General features: G+C 32.6%; 4 long non-coding RNA genes across 6 annotated transcripts in view; 3 read left to right on the top strand and 1 right to left on the bottom strand.

The window, feature by feature from the left end:
• Positions 1 to 3963: 3963 nt before the first annotated feature.
• LOC145797352 (uncharacterized) lies at positions 3964 to 4448 on the top strand. Its single transcript, XR_014338791.1, has 2 exons — positions 3964 to 4101; positions 4392 to 4448. It is a non-coding gene; the product is annotated as an uncharacterized LOC145797352 (long non-coding RNA).
• LOC145797354 (uncharacterized) overlaps positions 4021 to 13623 on the bottom strand; it is a 72265-nt gene continuing 62662 nt past the window's right edge. Inside the window, exon 2 of the long non-coding RNA XR_014338796.1 lies at positions 4021 to 4230. This is a non-coding gene — a long non-coding RNA (uncharacterized LOC145797354). The remainder of the gene's footprint in view (positions 4231 to 13623) is intronic.
• LOC114324030 (uncharacterized) lies at positions 4504 to 7512 on the top strand. 3 transcript variants are annotated; one of them, XR_014338793.1, is made up of 3 exons: positions 4504 to 4643; positions 6098 to 6174; positions 7452 to 7512. It is a non-coding gene; the product is annotated as an uncharacterized LOC114324030 (long non-coding RNA). The 3 variants fall into 3 exon arrangements; XR_014338794.1 differs by lacking the exon at positions 7452 to 7512 and adding an exon at positions 6314 to 6485; XR_014338792.1 differs by lacking the exon at positions 7452 to 7512 and having other exon boundaries at positions 6098 to 6307.
• On the top strand, positions 7800 to 8254 carry LOC145797355 (uncharacterized). Its single transcript, XR_014338797.1, has 2 exons — positions 7800 to 7934; positions 8042 to 8254. It is a non-coding gene; the product is annotated as an uncharacterized LOC145797355 (long non-coding RNA).

Genomic DNA, 13623 nt, shown 5'->3' with positions numbered 1-13623 from the left:
AAATGACATGAAATTTGATGAATTCCCAAAACTAAAGTGATTTAGTAACATGCATGAGGAATTTCTTGGGAAATAACTTCAAATTACTATGAAATATGCATGCATGTATGGTACACTCCCATGGTCAACCATCTAAGTTCAATTCTTGCACTACACAACTCAATTCTTTGAATTCATGTACTCAGTGACTTAATCTCAAAACTAAAAGAGTTAAATTCTTACGTTCAATGGCCAATTGCACTCTCAATGGTTAATGTTTGAAGTCTTAAGCCAAACTTTCCAAATTCTCTTACACTTCTCCTAAGATGAGCTCAATCTTCTCTGCTCTCTCTCTCTCTCTGTGTTTGTCTCTTGAAGGCTCAAGGATTATGAGAAAAAGATGACTCAAGTGGTATGTATAGGCCTTATATAGGCTTGCTTAGGACATTTAATTAATCTTAACTTAAGCTAGCAATTGATATTAATTATTCTAATTTGATTTGTTCCGAATCGAATTTCAATTGAACCTACCATAAAGTTCTAAAAATTTCAACTAACACGTAATTCAAGTTAATTTTGCGATCGGATGCCGATAAGGCCTTCAATTCATAAATTGAGACAGAACACAAACAGATATTTCTACACAGAACAGATATAAACACAAATAATGCAATGCAAAAGTAATTAACTCAGGATTTCATCTTAATTACTTATTAGGGGTACTAAATCGTGGATAGTTAGCTAATTACAGGTCGGGGTTGTCACAATAATTATGAAGGGGTTTTGAAAGTATTAAATTTTTTTTATCCTTTTAACAACAAAGGAAAGTTAGGAGGGATTTATGGCCAAATTTCTCAAATAAACTAGTATATTTGGAATGATTTTTTGATTTTTTATGAAAAAATATGTAAAAAATAAAGAGAAAATAGAATCTTTAATTTTTTGATATAAATTATAAGTTTTTTAATTTTTTTAATAATTTTTTAACCTTTAAATTAAAACAAGCACATGTCAAAAGAAGCGTCAGACTCTATTCTTCTCTTATTTCTTTGTGGGGGCGTTAGGCTATGTTCGTGTGAGCAAAATTGTTGGTGGATTTCGTACACTCTCGTACGTGTTACGTGCAGTGTGATTTGCGATTGATCGACTTTTGATCGGGGTCCGCACGTAATTTGAGGTTACAACTACCTTCAATTTATTAATAAAAATTAGGAGGTGGCCTATAAATCTTATATTTTGGATTTATAATTTATATAGTTTTATATATATATTTTTTATGATCTATTTAATCATTTTGAAATGACTCATTTTTCTACCATATTGGAGTGTCACATTTAGAAAAAAGCACACTAAAGAATTTTATAGTGTCACATCATATCTGTCACGTCAGAGTGTCACATTTGAAAAAAGTACACTAAAGAGTTTTTAATTTTTTAGAGTATCACATCATATCCGCCACGTTGGAGTGTCACATGTCACATTTAGGAAAAGTACACTAAAGAGTTTTAATTTTTTTGAAGTATCACATCATACCCGCCACGTTGTCATATTAAAGAAAAATATACCAAAGAGCTTTCATTTTATTTTTTTTTTGGAATAAAAGTTTTGGAGAGTCATATCATACCTACCACGTTGTCACATTTAGGAAAAGTACACTAAGGATTTTTTTTATTTTTTTTTAGTGTCACATTATTGGAGTGTCACATTAATACATGTCACATTGAAATATTATATCATACTTGTCACATTAATAAAAAGTATAGTTGTCCACCAAACACTACCAAAATAAAAAAATAGAACCACATAGAAAGAAACTCTCCACTAATAGGACTTAATAGATCAATAGGAAAAACTTGGGACTAATTAGAGTACTTGTTTGTGAGATGAGATTTAGTGATAAATATCCCTAAAAATTAAATAAATAAATAAAACACTAAATTATTAAAAAATGAAGGGGATGGAAATAAATTAGGTAAAATTACACTTCCACCTCCTAGATATCTCAAAGACGATAGTTTCTCTCTTAGAGCATCCACAATGAGATGGCTAAAATTATTTATTAAAGTGTGTTATATGACAAAAAATGATAAAAGTGAGACCCAAAAATGTGTGTTAAGAGTTTATTAATTTTAGAGAGTGAGTGGTGGTGCAATGGATATGTTAAAGTATGTGTTAAAATGTGTGTTAAGTGTATATATATATATATATTAGATAAAATAAAATAAATAAATAAAGGCTCTCTCTCTCTATGGAAGCTCTGCTGAAGATTAAGGTAGTAGAATTCGGCCGGTCGATCAACCAATCAACGCAATTTTTTTTTTTTTTCTCGAAGGGTCTGGATGTCTGGGGGATGACCGGCCGAACTACCCCACGGCACTTCCCTACATCCACCTCTTTCTCTCGCTGTCCCCCCCTCTCTCTCTCTCTCGTTGATTAAAACATTAGTCACAGTTAACAAAGAAGTTAACAACTGATACTGACAAAACCCACTAACACACTGCTTAACACTTCTACTGTGAACCCAAAAGTTACGGTGTCTCCACTAAATTTTGGCTACTAACACTAACACACTATTTAACTAGTCCACTGTGGATGTCCTTAGTCTCTAAAATGCCAGTGTCCGCCCTTTAAAATCTTTATAACAAATTTAGAATTGTTTTGAGAATTAAATTTTTTAATATTTTTTAACATTTTCCGAAAATATATGTAAAAAAATAGAGAGCATAGTTGACTTCTTTTTTTTTTTTTGTAATGATTTTTTTATTATTAAAACTTGATGTTTCTAAAATAGGCCTCAATACATTAACTAATAACAGAAATGATAGGAAGTAAAATAATTGGGATTTTTCAGTATTGTTTATGGATGAATAATAAATAAAAGATGATACATGTATCATTTTACTTTTAATGTTTTGTATTTAGATAAATAATTATAGGTATTTTGACAAGATTTATAAAATAATTTTGATTTCTCATTAAACTTCATCAAAATGAGTTATAAAAAGTTATTTTCTCTTAATCTCTCATAATTTTTTAATAATTTTCACCTCCTTAATCATTCAAACAAATTATGCTAATTTTATTTCTCTCCAATTCCATTATTTTACTCTTAAACCCTGCGATTCAACTAAACTTTTCTATTATAAAATAACTTCAGAAACAATTTTCCCAATCAAATTATTCGAACAGAAAATTTTATTTGAATCATATAATTAAAACAACTTTAAATTAGCCAATTTTATAAGAGAGTCAATTATTGCCAATAATAAAATATTGATTATTCTTCATCCATTATGAGATTGTAGGTAGCTATTTATTTAGTTTCAAATTTAGATTATTGATGGTTGAATTTGTAGCTATGCGTCGTCGGACTCTAATTATATAATTGAATGTAATTATTTTGGGACATTTTTTTCATAAATTTCTTTTTACCTACTTATATTTCATTTTGTCTACAATATTTTTTTATGTTCCAATAAGTCCTATGAGTGACATAATTACCAAGACATCCTAATAATATTCACATTTACATTGTGAATGTTTCGTAATTTGAATGTTCATACCATCAACGTGAATGTTCACACCATTAATGTGAATGTTAACATGTCAATGTGAATATTCACACGTCAATGTGAATATTCGCATTGTAAAATATGAATGTTCATATCTCCAAATTATTAACCGTTCAAAAAATATTTGTAAGGGTAGAAATGTCCATAAAATCTCTTAAATATGAGAATTAGAATTTGGCAGATCAAATATCTAAATAATAGGACTTATTAGAATATAAAAATAACTTATGGACTAATTGAAATACAAACACTTAAAAAAAGATTTTTTAATATATTTCCCAATTATTTTCGCATTTATAATTAATTAGATTTAAAAAGAAAAAAAAGAAGGCCCATCTAAAAAGAGAAGGGGCCCGGGCATTAACTGTTTGTCGTGGTCAACTTGGCCAATGGCCCAATAAATGGTTTGATTCGGGATTGGAACGGGTCGGTCCAGGTACTAATAAGAAAAATATCTGAAAATATTTTTGGTCGGCGATGATGGAAAGATAGGAAATTTGTGTCTGTCTCCGGAACGCCGCACTGAAGATTGTTAGGTTTCCGACCAATTGTAAGTTTCTGTGTCCTCCAAATTCCAGGTTCCATTTGTTCGCCGAGAAACTTCAGAAAAGAAAACAAGAGAAATTGTTCTGTTGAGTATTAAGTTTTTATTGTTTGGGCGCCGGGAAAAAAAAAAAACCTCAATTACTCTCCCTGGGCTAATTGAATACGAAAGGTTTTATGTTATTGGTTACTTCTTTAATAACAGTGTACTTTTGGTAGATTATTCTTTCAAACTAATGTTTTTTTTTTTTTTTTTTTTTTTTTATTGTCATGTTTTTGTTGTTTTGCAATTTCAAGATTGTTAAATCATGTTATATAGGCACGTTCACTGCAAAAATGAATCCATTTGAACAATTTGAGGGCAGTAATTCTCATATTCAGCCCAAAGAGCATAGTGCTAGCCCTCAGGCTAAAGATGGATGGAAGAAAATGGGATGTGAAGAAAAGAAGGCAGCAGGTCATGAAGAAATGAAGAGAACGAACAAACTTCCTGCAAACAGCACATATGGATTTGAGTATTAGATTAACTTGGAGTTTGTATATGAGAAAGTGAGGAAATTTTGACTCGTTACTTTTTCTTTTTCTTTTTTTTCCCAGTCAGGTGCATAGCAGTCTATAATTGTTAATTAGCATGCTTTTTAATGTATCTTTTATCAACTTGAAAGAAATAAAACTGCATTCTCTTTTTGTATAAATGAACTTGTTGCACCTATTACTTGGTGAAGCTAACTTGATGCATAGTGTATACATATTTAAACCATGAGGAGCCCCGAGTAATTTACTGGTCAAATTGAGTTGTTGTGACGATACCTTTCTTAGTGGAAGATCGGAAAAAATACTGATCCAAGATTAGTGAAAGTCAGTTTGCTCTTCCTTTCCTTGCGCCATGCATAAAAAGGGGCATTCCTATTCTAGTCTTGGTATCAGCACCTCTGAGTCCGCAACTGCATTAGTACTAAGCTGAGCTCCCCTTTGTGGATTCCTTGCCCAAGTGACGATAGGTTTGGCCCAAGAGTCCTCCCCTTAGATCTCGTTTTTTGATGACACTAAGCATGATCTCTTAAGGTGCCTATTAGCTCGATAAGGAGAAGTGAATTTGCTTCCCTTTTCTAGTAGCAACCTATCTGTCTCTGTATCGGCTACAATTAAAGGCTGCCTCTCCTTACTCCTAGGTTTGAGTGCAGGGATATGGTCGGGATAATGACGCTTCTTCCTATCCATATCTTTGACTTCTCGTGGATTGTTTTTGGGATGCTATGGTGTTTTCTTGAAGTTCATTATGTCTTCTGGTTTCTACTGTTCTTAAAAGAAGTTTTAAGTTTTCATGTCATGCTATATATACCATTATACAAAATGTACAACCCATTTGGAGTGAACACTTTTTAAAGCTTTGTCATACTTTTTTGGTTTTCCAAAAATGTCCATCACAATTTATGAGTTTGAAAATTGCCTATGTGAGAAAAGAAAACTGCTCATATGAAAAATTTAAACTGATTCAAATATTTTAAAGTCCACAAACACGGATGGTTTCTATTCATCTTTTTCATTCATAAACTACTGACCCATGCACGTGCGATGCGCATGCACATCCATCGCATGTTCACCCGCCACTAATTTAGCTTATGTTCTCACTAAATTCTTGAATAAATGATTTTTAGTTTGTTGGTGACTCTTGTGTTTCATTCAGATTCATTTGTGGATTGATGGATCCCCATTGTTCTTGAAGTCAATGCGTTAATTTCAATATATGGCCATTCCAGTGGCTTATGTATCAATGTTGAGAAGTCAAATGGTCGAACATCTAGTGTTTGTTGAGTTTTAGAAGATATTACACTAATAAAGTAGTAGGTTAAATTGCTGGATGCATTTTTTCCCCCCAAAAAAGAACTAAAATTTAGATGGCATGTTTGTTAAATCTATCGGAGAATTTACATTGCTTGTTCATGTTTCCCTTATACAATAATCTATATAACATATGGAAAAATGATGCTCTTTTATTCCAGAGAACTACATCACAGGAGGAGGAGTTGGAGTTGCTTTTTGCCGGGCTGTCTATCTGATCAGAAATCTGGAGGCAGTGGTTGGTTTCAATTAATTTTGCATTGTCGGTTCTAAATTATCATTTCCAAATTGTGATTTGTGTAACAGCTTTGTTCTTGCAATAATTACTTTTCTTTGGATAACTTAATTTATCATTTAAATTTGTTGCGGAATATCAGGTCATGGATGTGTCATACCCAAAGTAGTCTGGCCAAAAACTTGCATAAAAAATTAGAGAACGTTCACATCTCTAGCATGCTTACATGTAATGCTTGTGAATACACTGTGTAGCTCACTCTAAGACATACTCTGTAAGTTTGATTTGAGCAGGCATTTTCCTTTTTTGTTTAACTCAAACGACGTCTGGGATGTTTAATGTGAGACCCTTGGGGAAACAACTTTGTAAATTATGGTTGGAAACTCTTTCATTTTGTTTCTACTTTGTAATTTCAGTTACTACCATTGTTGGCTTATATTGGTGCTTGGTGGATACATGTTTATGGTCACATTGTTGCAATTTCAATCGTATGATGAATTGACTTCGTTTGTGGTTATGTTGTCACAGTGCTGTTCAATTCATGGCTGGATAGGTTGGCCTACTGGTACAACTCTTCATTGTAAATTAGTTGACTCGAGTAGGTTGTTTGAAATGTTAATCAAGTGATTTTTTGACACTTCTCTACTCTTTAGAATTTGATAAGATAGTATTGTCTTGAATCATGTAATTTGAGAAGTGACAGAATGGTTTTTTTGAATAGTTGGATTTCAGATGGAGTTGATCTGTGCTGAACCATTTTTTGGACTTTGTAGTCTTTTGAGTAAAGTTGATTTATAGTTGATATAGGTGTTTTGTTTTCCCTCATATAGTGTGCACGGATGTTACCCCCTTGTGCTTTATTTCATAAATCTTTGCTTATCAAAAAGAAAAAAAAGAAGTGTCTGAAAGACATTAGATTTGAAAAATTAATTTATCGTCATATTTTTTTTATTGTGTAATATTTAGGTATTGGCATTTTGGCCCTCAATAAAGAGAAATGGTGAACTTGGTTCTTATTGTTGACCTCAAGTAGGGTGGCAAACGTATTGAGTTGTTTATAAATAGCTCATACTCTGGTTCGTTCAAGCTTAGTACGTTTAGTAAATGACCGAGATCGAGCCACATTCCTAGGCTTGTTTGATAATTGAGCTGATCTGAATTGACCATGACTTAGCTCAAGTAGGCTCACGATCCAGGGCTCTATAACTTAAAAAATTGGTTTCTCCCATCTATTCTTTACTTCTTTATTCATTAGTCTTACATAGCCTCCCACACTGCAGGCCCCAGTATTCAACCAACATTTGGCTACCGTTTCTTTCAACCACATTGGGTCACTGTTTCATTGGATAGAGCACTCTATCACAACCACTCAGAGCACTCACAAAGACATTTTTTCATTCTGTAAAGATTTGAGACTGGGAGAGGGTTCATCTCTATTCAATGCATTGTGGTGAGTTCCCTCTTCCTCCTTCCCATTCTTCCTTTTCCTCTTCTTCTTCATTGCTAGAGTGAAAATTTTCTTTGTTCTGGAATAATCAGACAGTTTGTTTCTCTTATGTTTTCCCCCTTGTTTTCAATATAAAAAAATTAGGTCCTCAAGTTACTTCAAATTGCTGAACTCGTTGAAACTGGTAATTTCTAGGGCATGAACCGGGCTTATACTTCATAGGGCATGAAAGCTTTTGCTGTTGAGTAAAAGGTTTGTCCTTTATTAGGCTGTCGATGTGAGCTATGATGCCCACAAAATGATGGCCATTGTACAGGTGATTTTTTCTTCCTTTGAGTTTAGTCAGAAGCACGAGACTTCTATGGGAAGGAATCTTCATATATCTTGTAGTTCAAGATTTTAATATTTCTTTTGTTGCTGTAGGGAAAGGGTTGAATATGTTGGCATTTCTTTACTTTGTCTGATTTTCCAATGCATTTATACAAAAGTCTTGTGCAAGTAACAAGCAAATGAAAAATCAGACCATGTTGATTGAATCCATGTGTAATGGAGATGGAATGTAGAAACTATTGTTCTTTCAAAGTATGTAATTTCTATTTGGGAGCTTTTAGTTGTCAAATGAGGTACCATTTTTTCTATGCGCTGATTATGCCTTCTTTTTTTGCTTACGAGACCATTGAGATGGAATGGAATGTACAAGTTATTTTAGATGGACTTAGGTACGAGTATCGAGCGTGGGTAAGTGTTAAAGTTTTATTCGTTCTTAAAGTTAAATCTTAAAATATATGAATATGTATCCAAAAGTTGGGTATGAGAACGAGAAGATAGCGTGAACACTTGCATATGTATTCTTAGATAATATGATATAAATTTTTTTGAAATGCACTTAAAATTAATTAGAAATTTAAGAAAAATAGTGATTTTTTATTTTTATTTTTATTTTTAATCCTTGTGAGAGTTGAGAAATATTTCTTTATTACCAAATGTGAGCTTCTTCTTCGTCTTCAAATATTATCTGAAATTAGAGGAACCAACTATCTAAATTAGGTATTGATTTTAGAAACATATCCTACACCCTTACTCTTGTTGTACCTAGTAGACATAGGTCATTGTGGATGAAATAGAAGAGTCCATTTAAGCACAAGTTATTTATGCTTTTTTTGCTTAAAAGGTTATTGAGATGGAATGGTATACATGTTATGTTACTTGAGTATTTTTTTTATTTTTGTTTTAGGGTTATGAGATCATTGGGATGAAATGGCTGCATTGTTTATGTCTTCTCTTTTAGATCAATGAGATGGAATGAAATGCACAGATTGAACAAAAGAGTGTACATAATCGAGTTAGCCAACCTGTGAGTGTTATAATTTATGCTGTAGTATATTGTGTCTAAAATAGATTTGTTGAATAAAATCTATTTTGGTGCACTTGTTGCGAATGTGGTTAATCTCTCTCTCTCTCTCTCCTCTTTGTTTTGAGTAGATTTTAATTGACAAAGGAAATTTCCTGGTCGATATTTTCTTTACCTTTATTTTTGAGATTCTCCTGTGAACTAGCATTTCAGGAAAGTGTCGTGTGTTCATATCTCTCTCTCCCCTAAATCTTGATTTCCTACTTGATATTTTCTTTAGCCTTTCCAGGAAGTGTCATAGTTTTTGGTCAGGGAAGAATACTATGTTCATATCTCTTTCCTATGTCATGATCATCTTTTGATGAATATATCCTCTATTTATATATTTTTCATTATTATTCTACTTTTTAATAACTACATTAGATTTCATGTTTGCTTGGAGAGATGTATGAGCTTTTTCTTTTCCTGTTATGCTTACTGTTAAATTTTTTCACCTTTCTAAAGATATTAATAATAGTACTGTAAAATTTATATTTTTTTAGACAGACCAAATTCATATAATGTTCAGATCTTTGAGGTCAATAAAATTTATCAAGGGTGACATCCTACTGTTACTTTTTTTTATTTAGTAAATTTATTTATTTATTTCTATACTCATAAAAATTGTCCATTTATAAGTAATTACAGTTATATTTCTATGTATTTATTAAGTTTGAAATCCAAACACAGTTTAAGTGTTAATGGCAATTCAATTACAAAATTGTTGATATTTAGTTTGTTATATTTGATTTTTAATTTTTTATCTATCTAATATTAATTACTGTTTTGTTTTCATTGGTTCATCAGGAGCACCATACACAACACGGCTAGTATTTTGTTGACACTAGTCAACCATGGAGGCATGGCGTGCAAATTGGTCCACCTTGGTTATCCCTAGTTTATTAGAAATTAAAAATTGATAATTAAAAAATAAAAATAATTTTTTTTTTTTTGGAACTTAAAATCCCTTACCCGTTTCTTCGTACTAACCCACTCAACATTCATTCATTCTCTCTCTCTCTCTCTCTCTCTCTCGCTCCGCGCCTTTCAACTCTCTCATGTAGACGTAAGCACGGAGATAATCAATTACAGCTCCAACGAGGAGTCCCTCAAGCTCGTTGAGTGCTTCAAGTCTAAATTGCATGTAGTGGAGTCCGACGGGGTTCAATTTCAAAACTAGGCTTCCTTCGATCATGAGACCTGCTTACTTTCCTACTATAACGACCCTGGTTTTCCCTCCATTGATTAGTGTAAGCCGGACTTGGTTCTGTGGATGTTGATTGTTGTATATATCTTGTTTCCGTCCTTCAATATTTTGTATTTGAGTTATAGGATGTTTTGGGCAGGTTTGTTACAGGTTGGGTGTGATTGGGAGCAAATGGTTGCAACCCAGAATTTTGGTCCTACGCTCGAGCGAGCCTTTTGTTGCTCGAGTGAGCTCTGTGTTTTAGATCCTTCGCTCGAGCGAGAGTTGAGTTTTGTATCTGGTGGCTCGAGCGAGAAGTCATGTGCTCGAGCTTGCGTCTGCGTCTCTTTTTGACTTGATGGTTTTGATTCTTGGCTCGAGCGAGCTTTCTTTCGCTCGAGCGAGCGAGGTTTATGTTTTGGGTTTCTTCGCTCGAGCAAGCATTTTGTCGCTCGAGCGTGCTTCTGGGTTGCAGACCTGAAGGTTTGGATTGTTGGCTCGAGCGAGGCTTTCTACGCTCGAGCGAGGATTCTTTGTTTTTGGTCGCTCGAGCGACCACTTCTTCGCTCGAGCGAGCCTGTGTTATATCAGTAGTCAGCAGCGGGATTACACTTCACTTTTTCATCCCTTTTGATTTCAAAACCCTAGATTCAGCTCCCTCTCTCTCTACACTTACCTTCTCTCTAGGGATTGATCTACTTCTAGTATGTTTCTAGCCTAGTCCCTTTATAAGAAAGGTTGTGCTTGGGGTGGGCTTCACTTTGATCTGAAAAATCTCACATTTGGAGCATCTATGGTTTTTCTCTTCATCTCTTTTGAGCTTCTAACTTTGAGGTAGGGATGATCTACTCATTCTTATGAGTTTTGACATAAATATTAGTCATTTTGATTAGTTAGTAATTTTGGGAAAGTTAGGGTTTGTTTGGTGGTTATAAAAAGGGGGTTTTCAAATATTAAACTCTATGTGTATGAGAGACCTTGAAAAATGGAGTTATTGTTGTCAAATTGATGAAATTGAACCTTAAGGTTGATATTGAGAAAAGGGGGAAAATGCCTTATTTATGTTGAATAATTAATTTGGAAAAATGTGAAATTGAGTTGAGAATAATGAAATTGGGAAATTGTGGGAGTAAATGGTGTAGTTGGATAATTTAATCACTCACCTATGAGAATGACGATATTTTATATGTTGATGAATTTGTTATCTGTTTAGAGATAACTGCTTTAGGCTATCGGTGGAGGATAGTCTTGATTGTTGTAGACACTGTATGTTGATTATGGAAAACTGAAACTAATCAAACGTGTTATGTCATTGAATGGGACGGTTGGAATAATACAGCAAATATGTGTATTGATTGATCATTGTATAAGATAAATTGCGTAAATACATTATATATGTATATTTGTTTAGGAGGAGATAGGGGATGTACTCCAGTGTGTGCGAGGAGATAGGGGATGTACTCCACACACATATGTGTTCATATACTTTAACACATTATTTATATATATTTGTTTGGGAGGAGATATGGGATGTACTCCATATGTGTTCATATATTTTAACACATTGTTTATATATATTTGTTTGGGAGGAGATAAGAGATGTACTCCATATGCGTTCATATCCTTTAACACATTATTTATGTACTCTACACGTGTGTTCATATACTTTAACACATTGTTTGTGCATCTATGTTTTGGAGAAGATATGGGATGTACTTCATAGGTGGTTATACGTTTAAATACATTGTATATGTATCATTATTTGGGAGGAGTTGGGGAATGTACTCCATAGATAATTAAGTTGGTCGAGGCGTCTGGGGTGAAAGTCCCGAGACCTTATAAAGTGAAGTATTAGTTACGTGAGATGTAGTCTCATTTTGGATCATGGGTAACGGAAGAATTAACAAGTCAAGTGGTAGTCTCACTTAAAATGTTTGGTTAGATATTGAACCATAATTAGGTACTAATCTGGACAAATAAGGGAAGTGGATGGTAGCATGGATGTAATTGTTGTCGGGCTATGAAAAGGGTATGATAATGTTTATACGTGTCGATCATTTGTTGTGTGATAATGTTTTAGTTATTTCTCATATTGGGTTTAGTATATTTCTACTAGGCTTTGGCTCACCCTACTTGGGACACCATTTTCAGGTACAGGTGACGTGTCAAGTTCAAGATCTTTACTTGGGAGGTCTTTGGAGTTGAAGACTATGCTTTGTTATTTATTTTGTTGATTATATGTAAATGCAAGCCAAGAGCTTTACCTGTAAAAGAGTTAGAATTCTTCTTTTGATTGACCAAGTAACAACTTGGGCATTCTATTATTTTTGTAAACATTTGTAATTAATATGAAATACACTTCTGTAATATTAACTCTGATGTTTGTATGGAGATGTAAACTATCTATCATGTTTATGGAAGAATTGGACGTGGGAGTTATGTATTATTTTGAGGGCGTTACACCCACAAACTTTACGATTTGAGATAACAATTTGTAGTCACAACCACCATTTTAATGGCCAAAATTAAGACTTATAGAAGGAGAAAAAGATATATCCAAAACATAATTTTGAGAGTAAGAATGAGAGAGAAAATTCTGATGTGAATTAAGATTTTGGTGAGAGAGAAGTGTAGAGTGAGAATTTCAAAAAAAGAAATGGGGGTTTGGGGTGATTGGAAAGGAAGAAACGGCTATGGCTTCTCTACAAATGGAGAGAGAGAGAGAGATGTTTTAAGATGATGAGTTGGCATTAATGATTAATGAAAAAGTTATTGGTGAAAAAACAGAAAAAATTATGAGCAAATCGGAGAAATTTTAAAATACAAAGAAAATTAAATAAATTTCTCTGTATTTTGAAATTTGTTTGAAATTTATCTATATCAAAATTTTTCTGTGTCGAGATTGAAATTTTGCTAAATTAGGCTGAAATTTTTTTGAATTAAATTTTTTTTATAAAAATATTGAGAAATTGAAACTATTATAAATATATTATATATCTTTTATGTTATAAAATTTTAACATAAATTTTTTTAAAAAAAATCTCCTAAAATAAATTATAAATAACTTATTTATCAAACACTCCTTACCCTTATATTTAATCGTACTTTTATTGTGATAAGATCTTGGCGCGTAATTGCCGCGTAAATGCCATTGCATGGTTCGCCGTGGATCTACACACCTTTTTCTTTTCGCGGGACCCGGTAAATTTATTGAAAAGAAAATATTGGTATATTTGATTTAAATTTTTTTTTTATTTTCAAAATTTTGTTTTAGAATTTATTTTTAAAATATTAAAAATTAATTTCGTAAAAAAATTAAAAAATAAAAAACACAAATAATTTTATTTTTTTAGAGGGCAAAAATATATTATAAAAAAATATATATATTTTTAATATTTATTTTTATTAATTAATTTTTCTTTAAAAAAA

The sequence above is a fragment of the Camellia sinensis genome, chromosome 8, assembly GCF_055761805.1.
Source record: "Camellia sinensis isolate YWXY chromosome 8, ASM5576180v1, whole genome shotgun sequence".
Lineage (NCBI taxonomy): Eukaryota > Viridiplantae > Streptophyta > Magnoliopsida > Ericales > Theaceae > Camellia > Camellia sinensis.
This window is presented reverse-complemented; position numbering and strand designations above follow the sequence as displayed.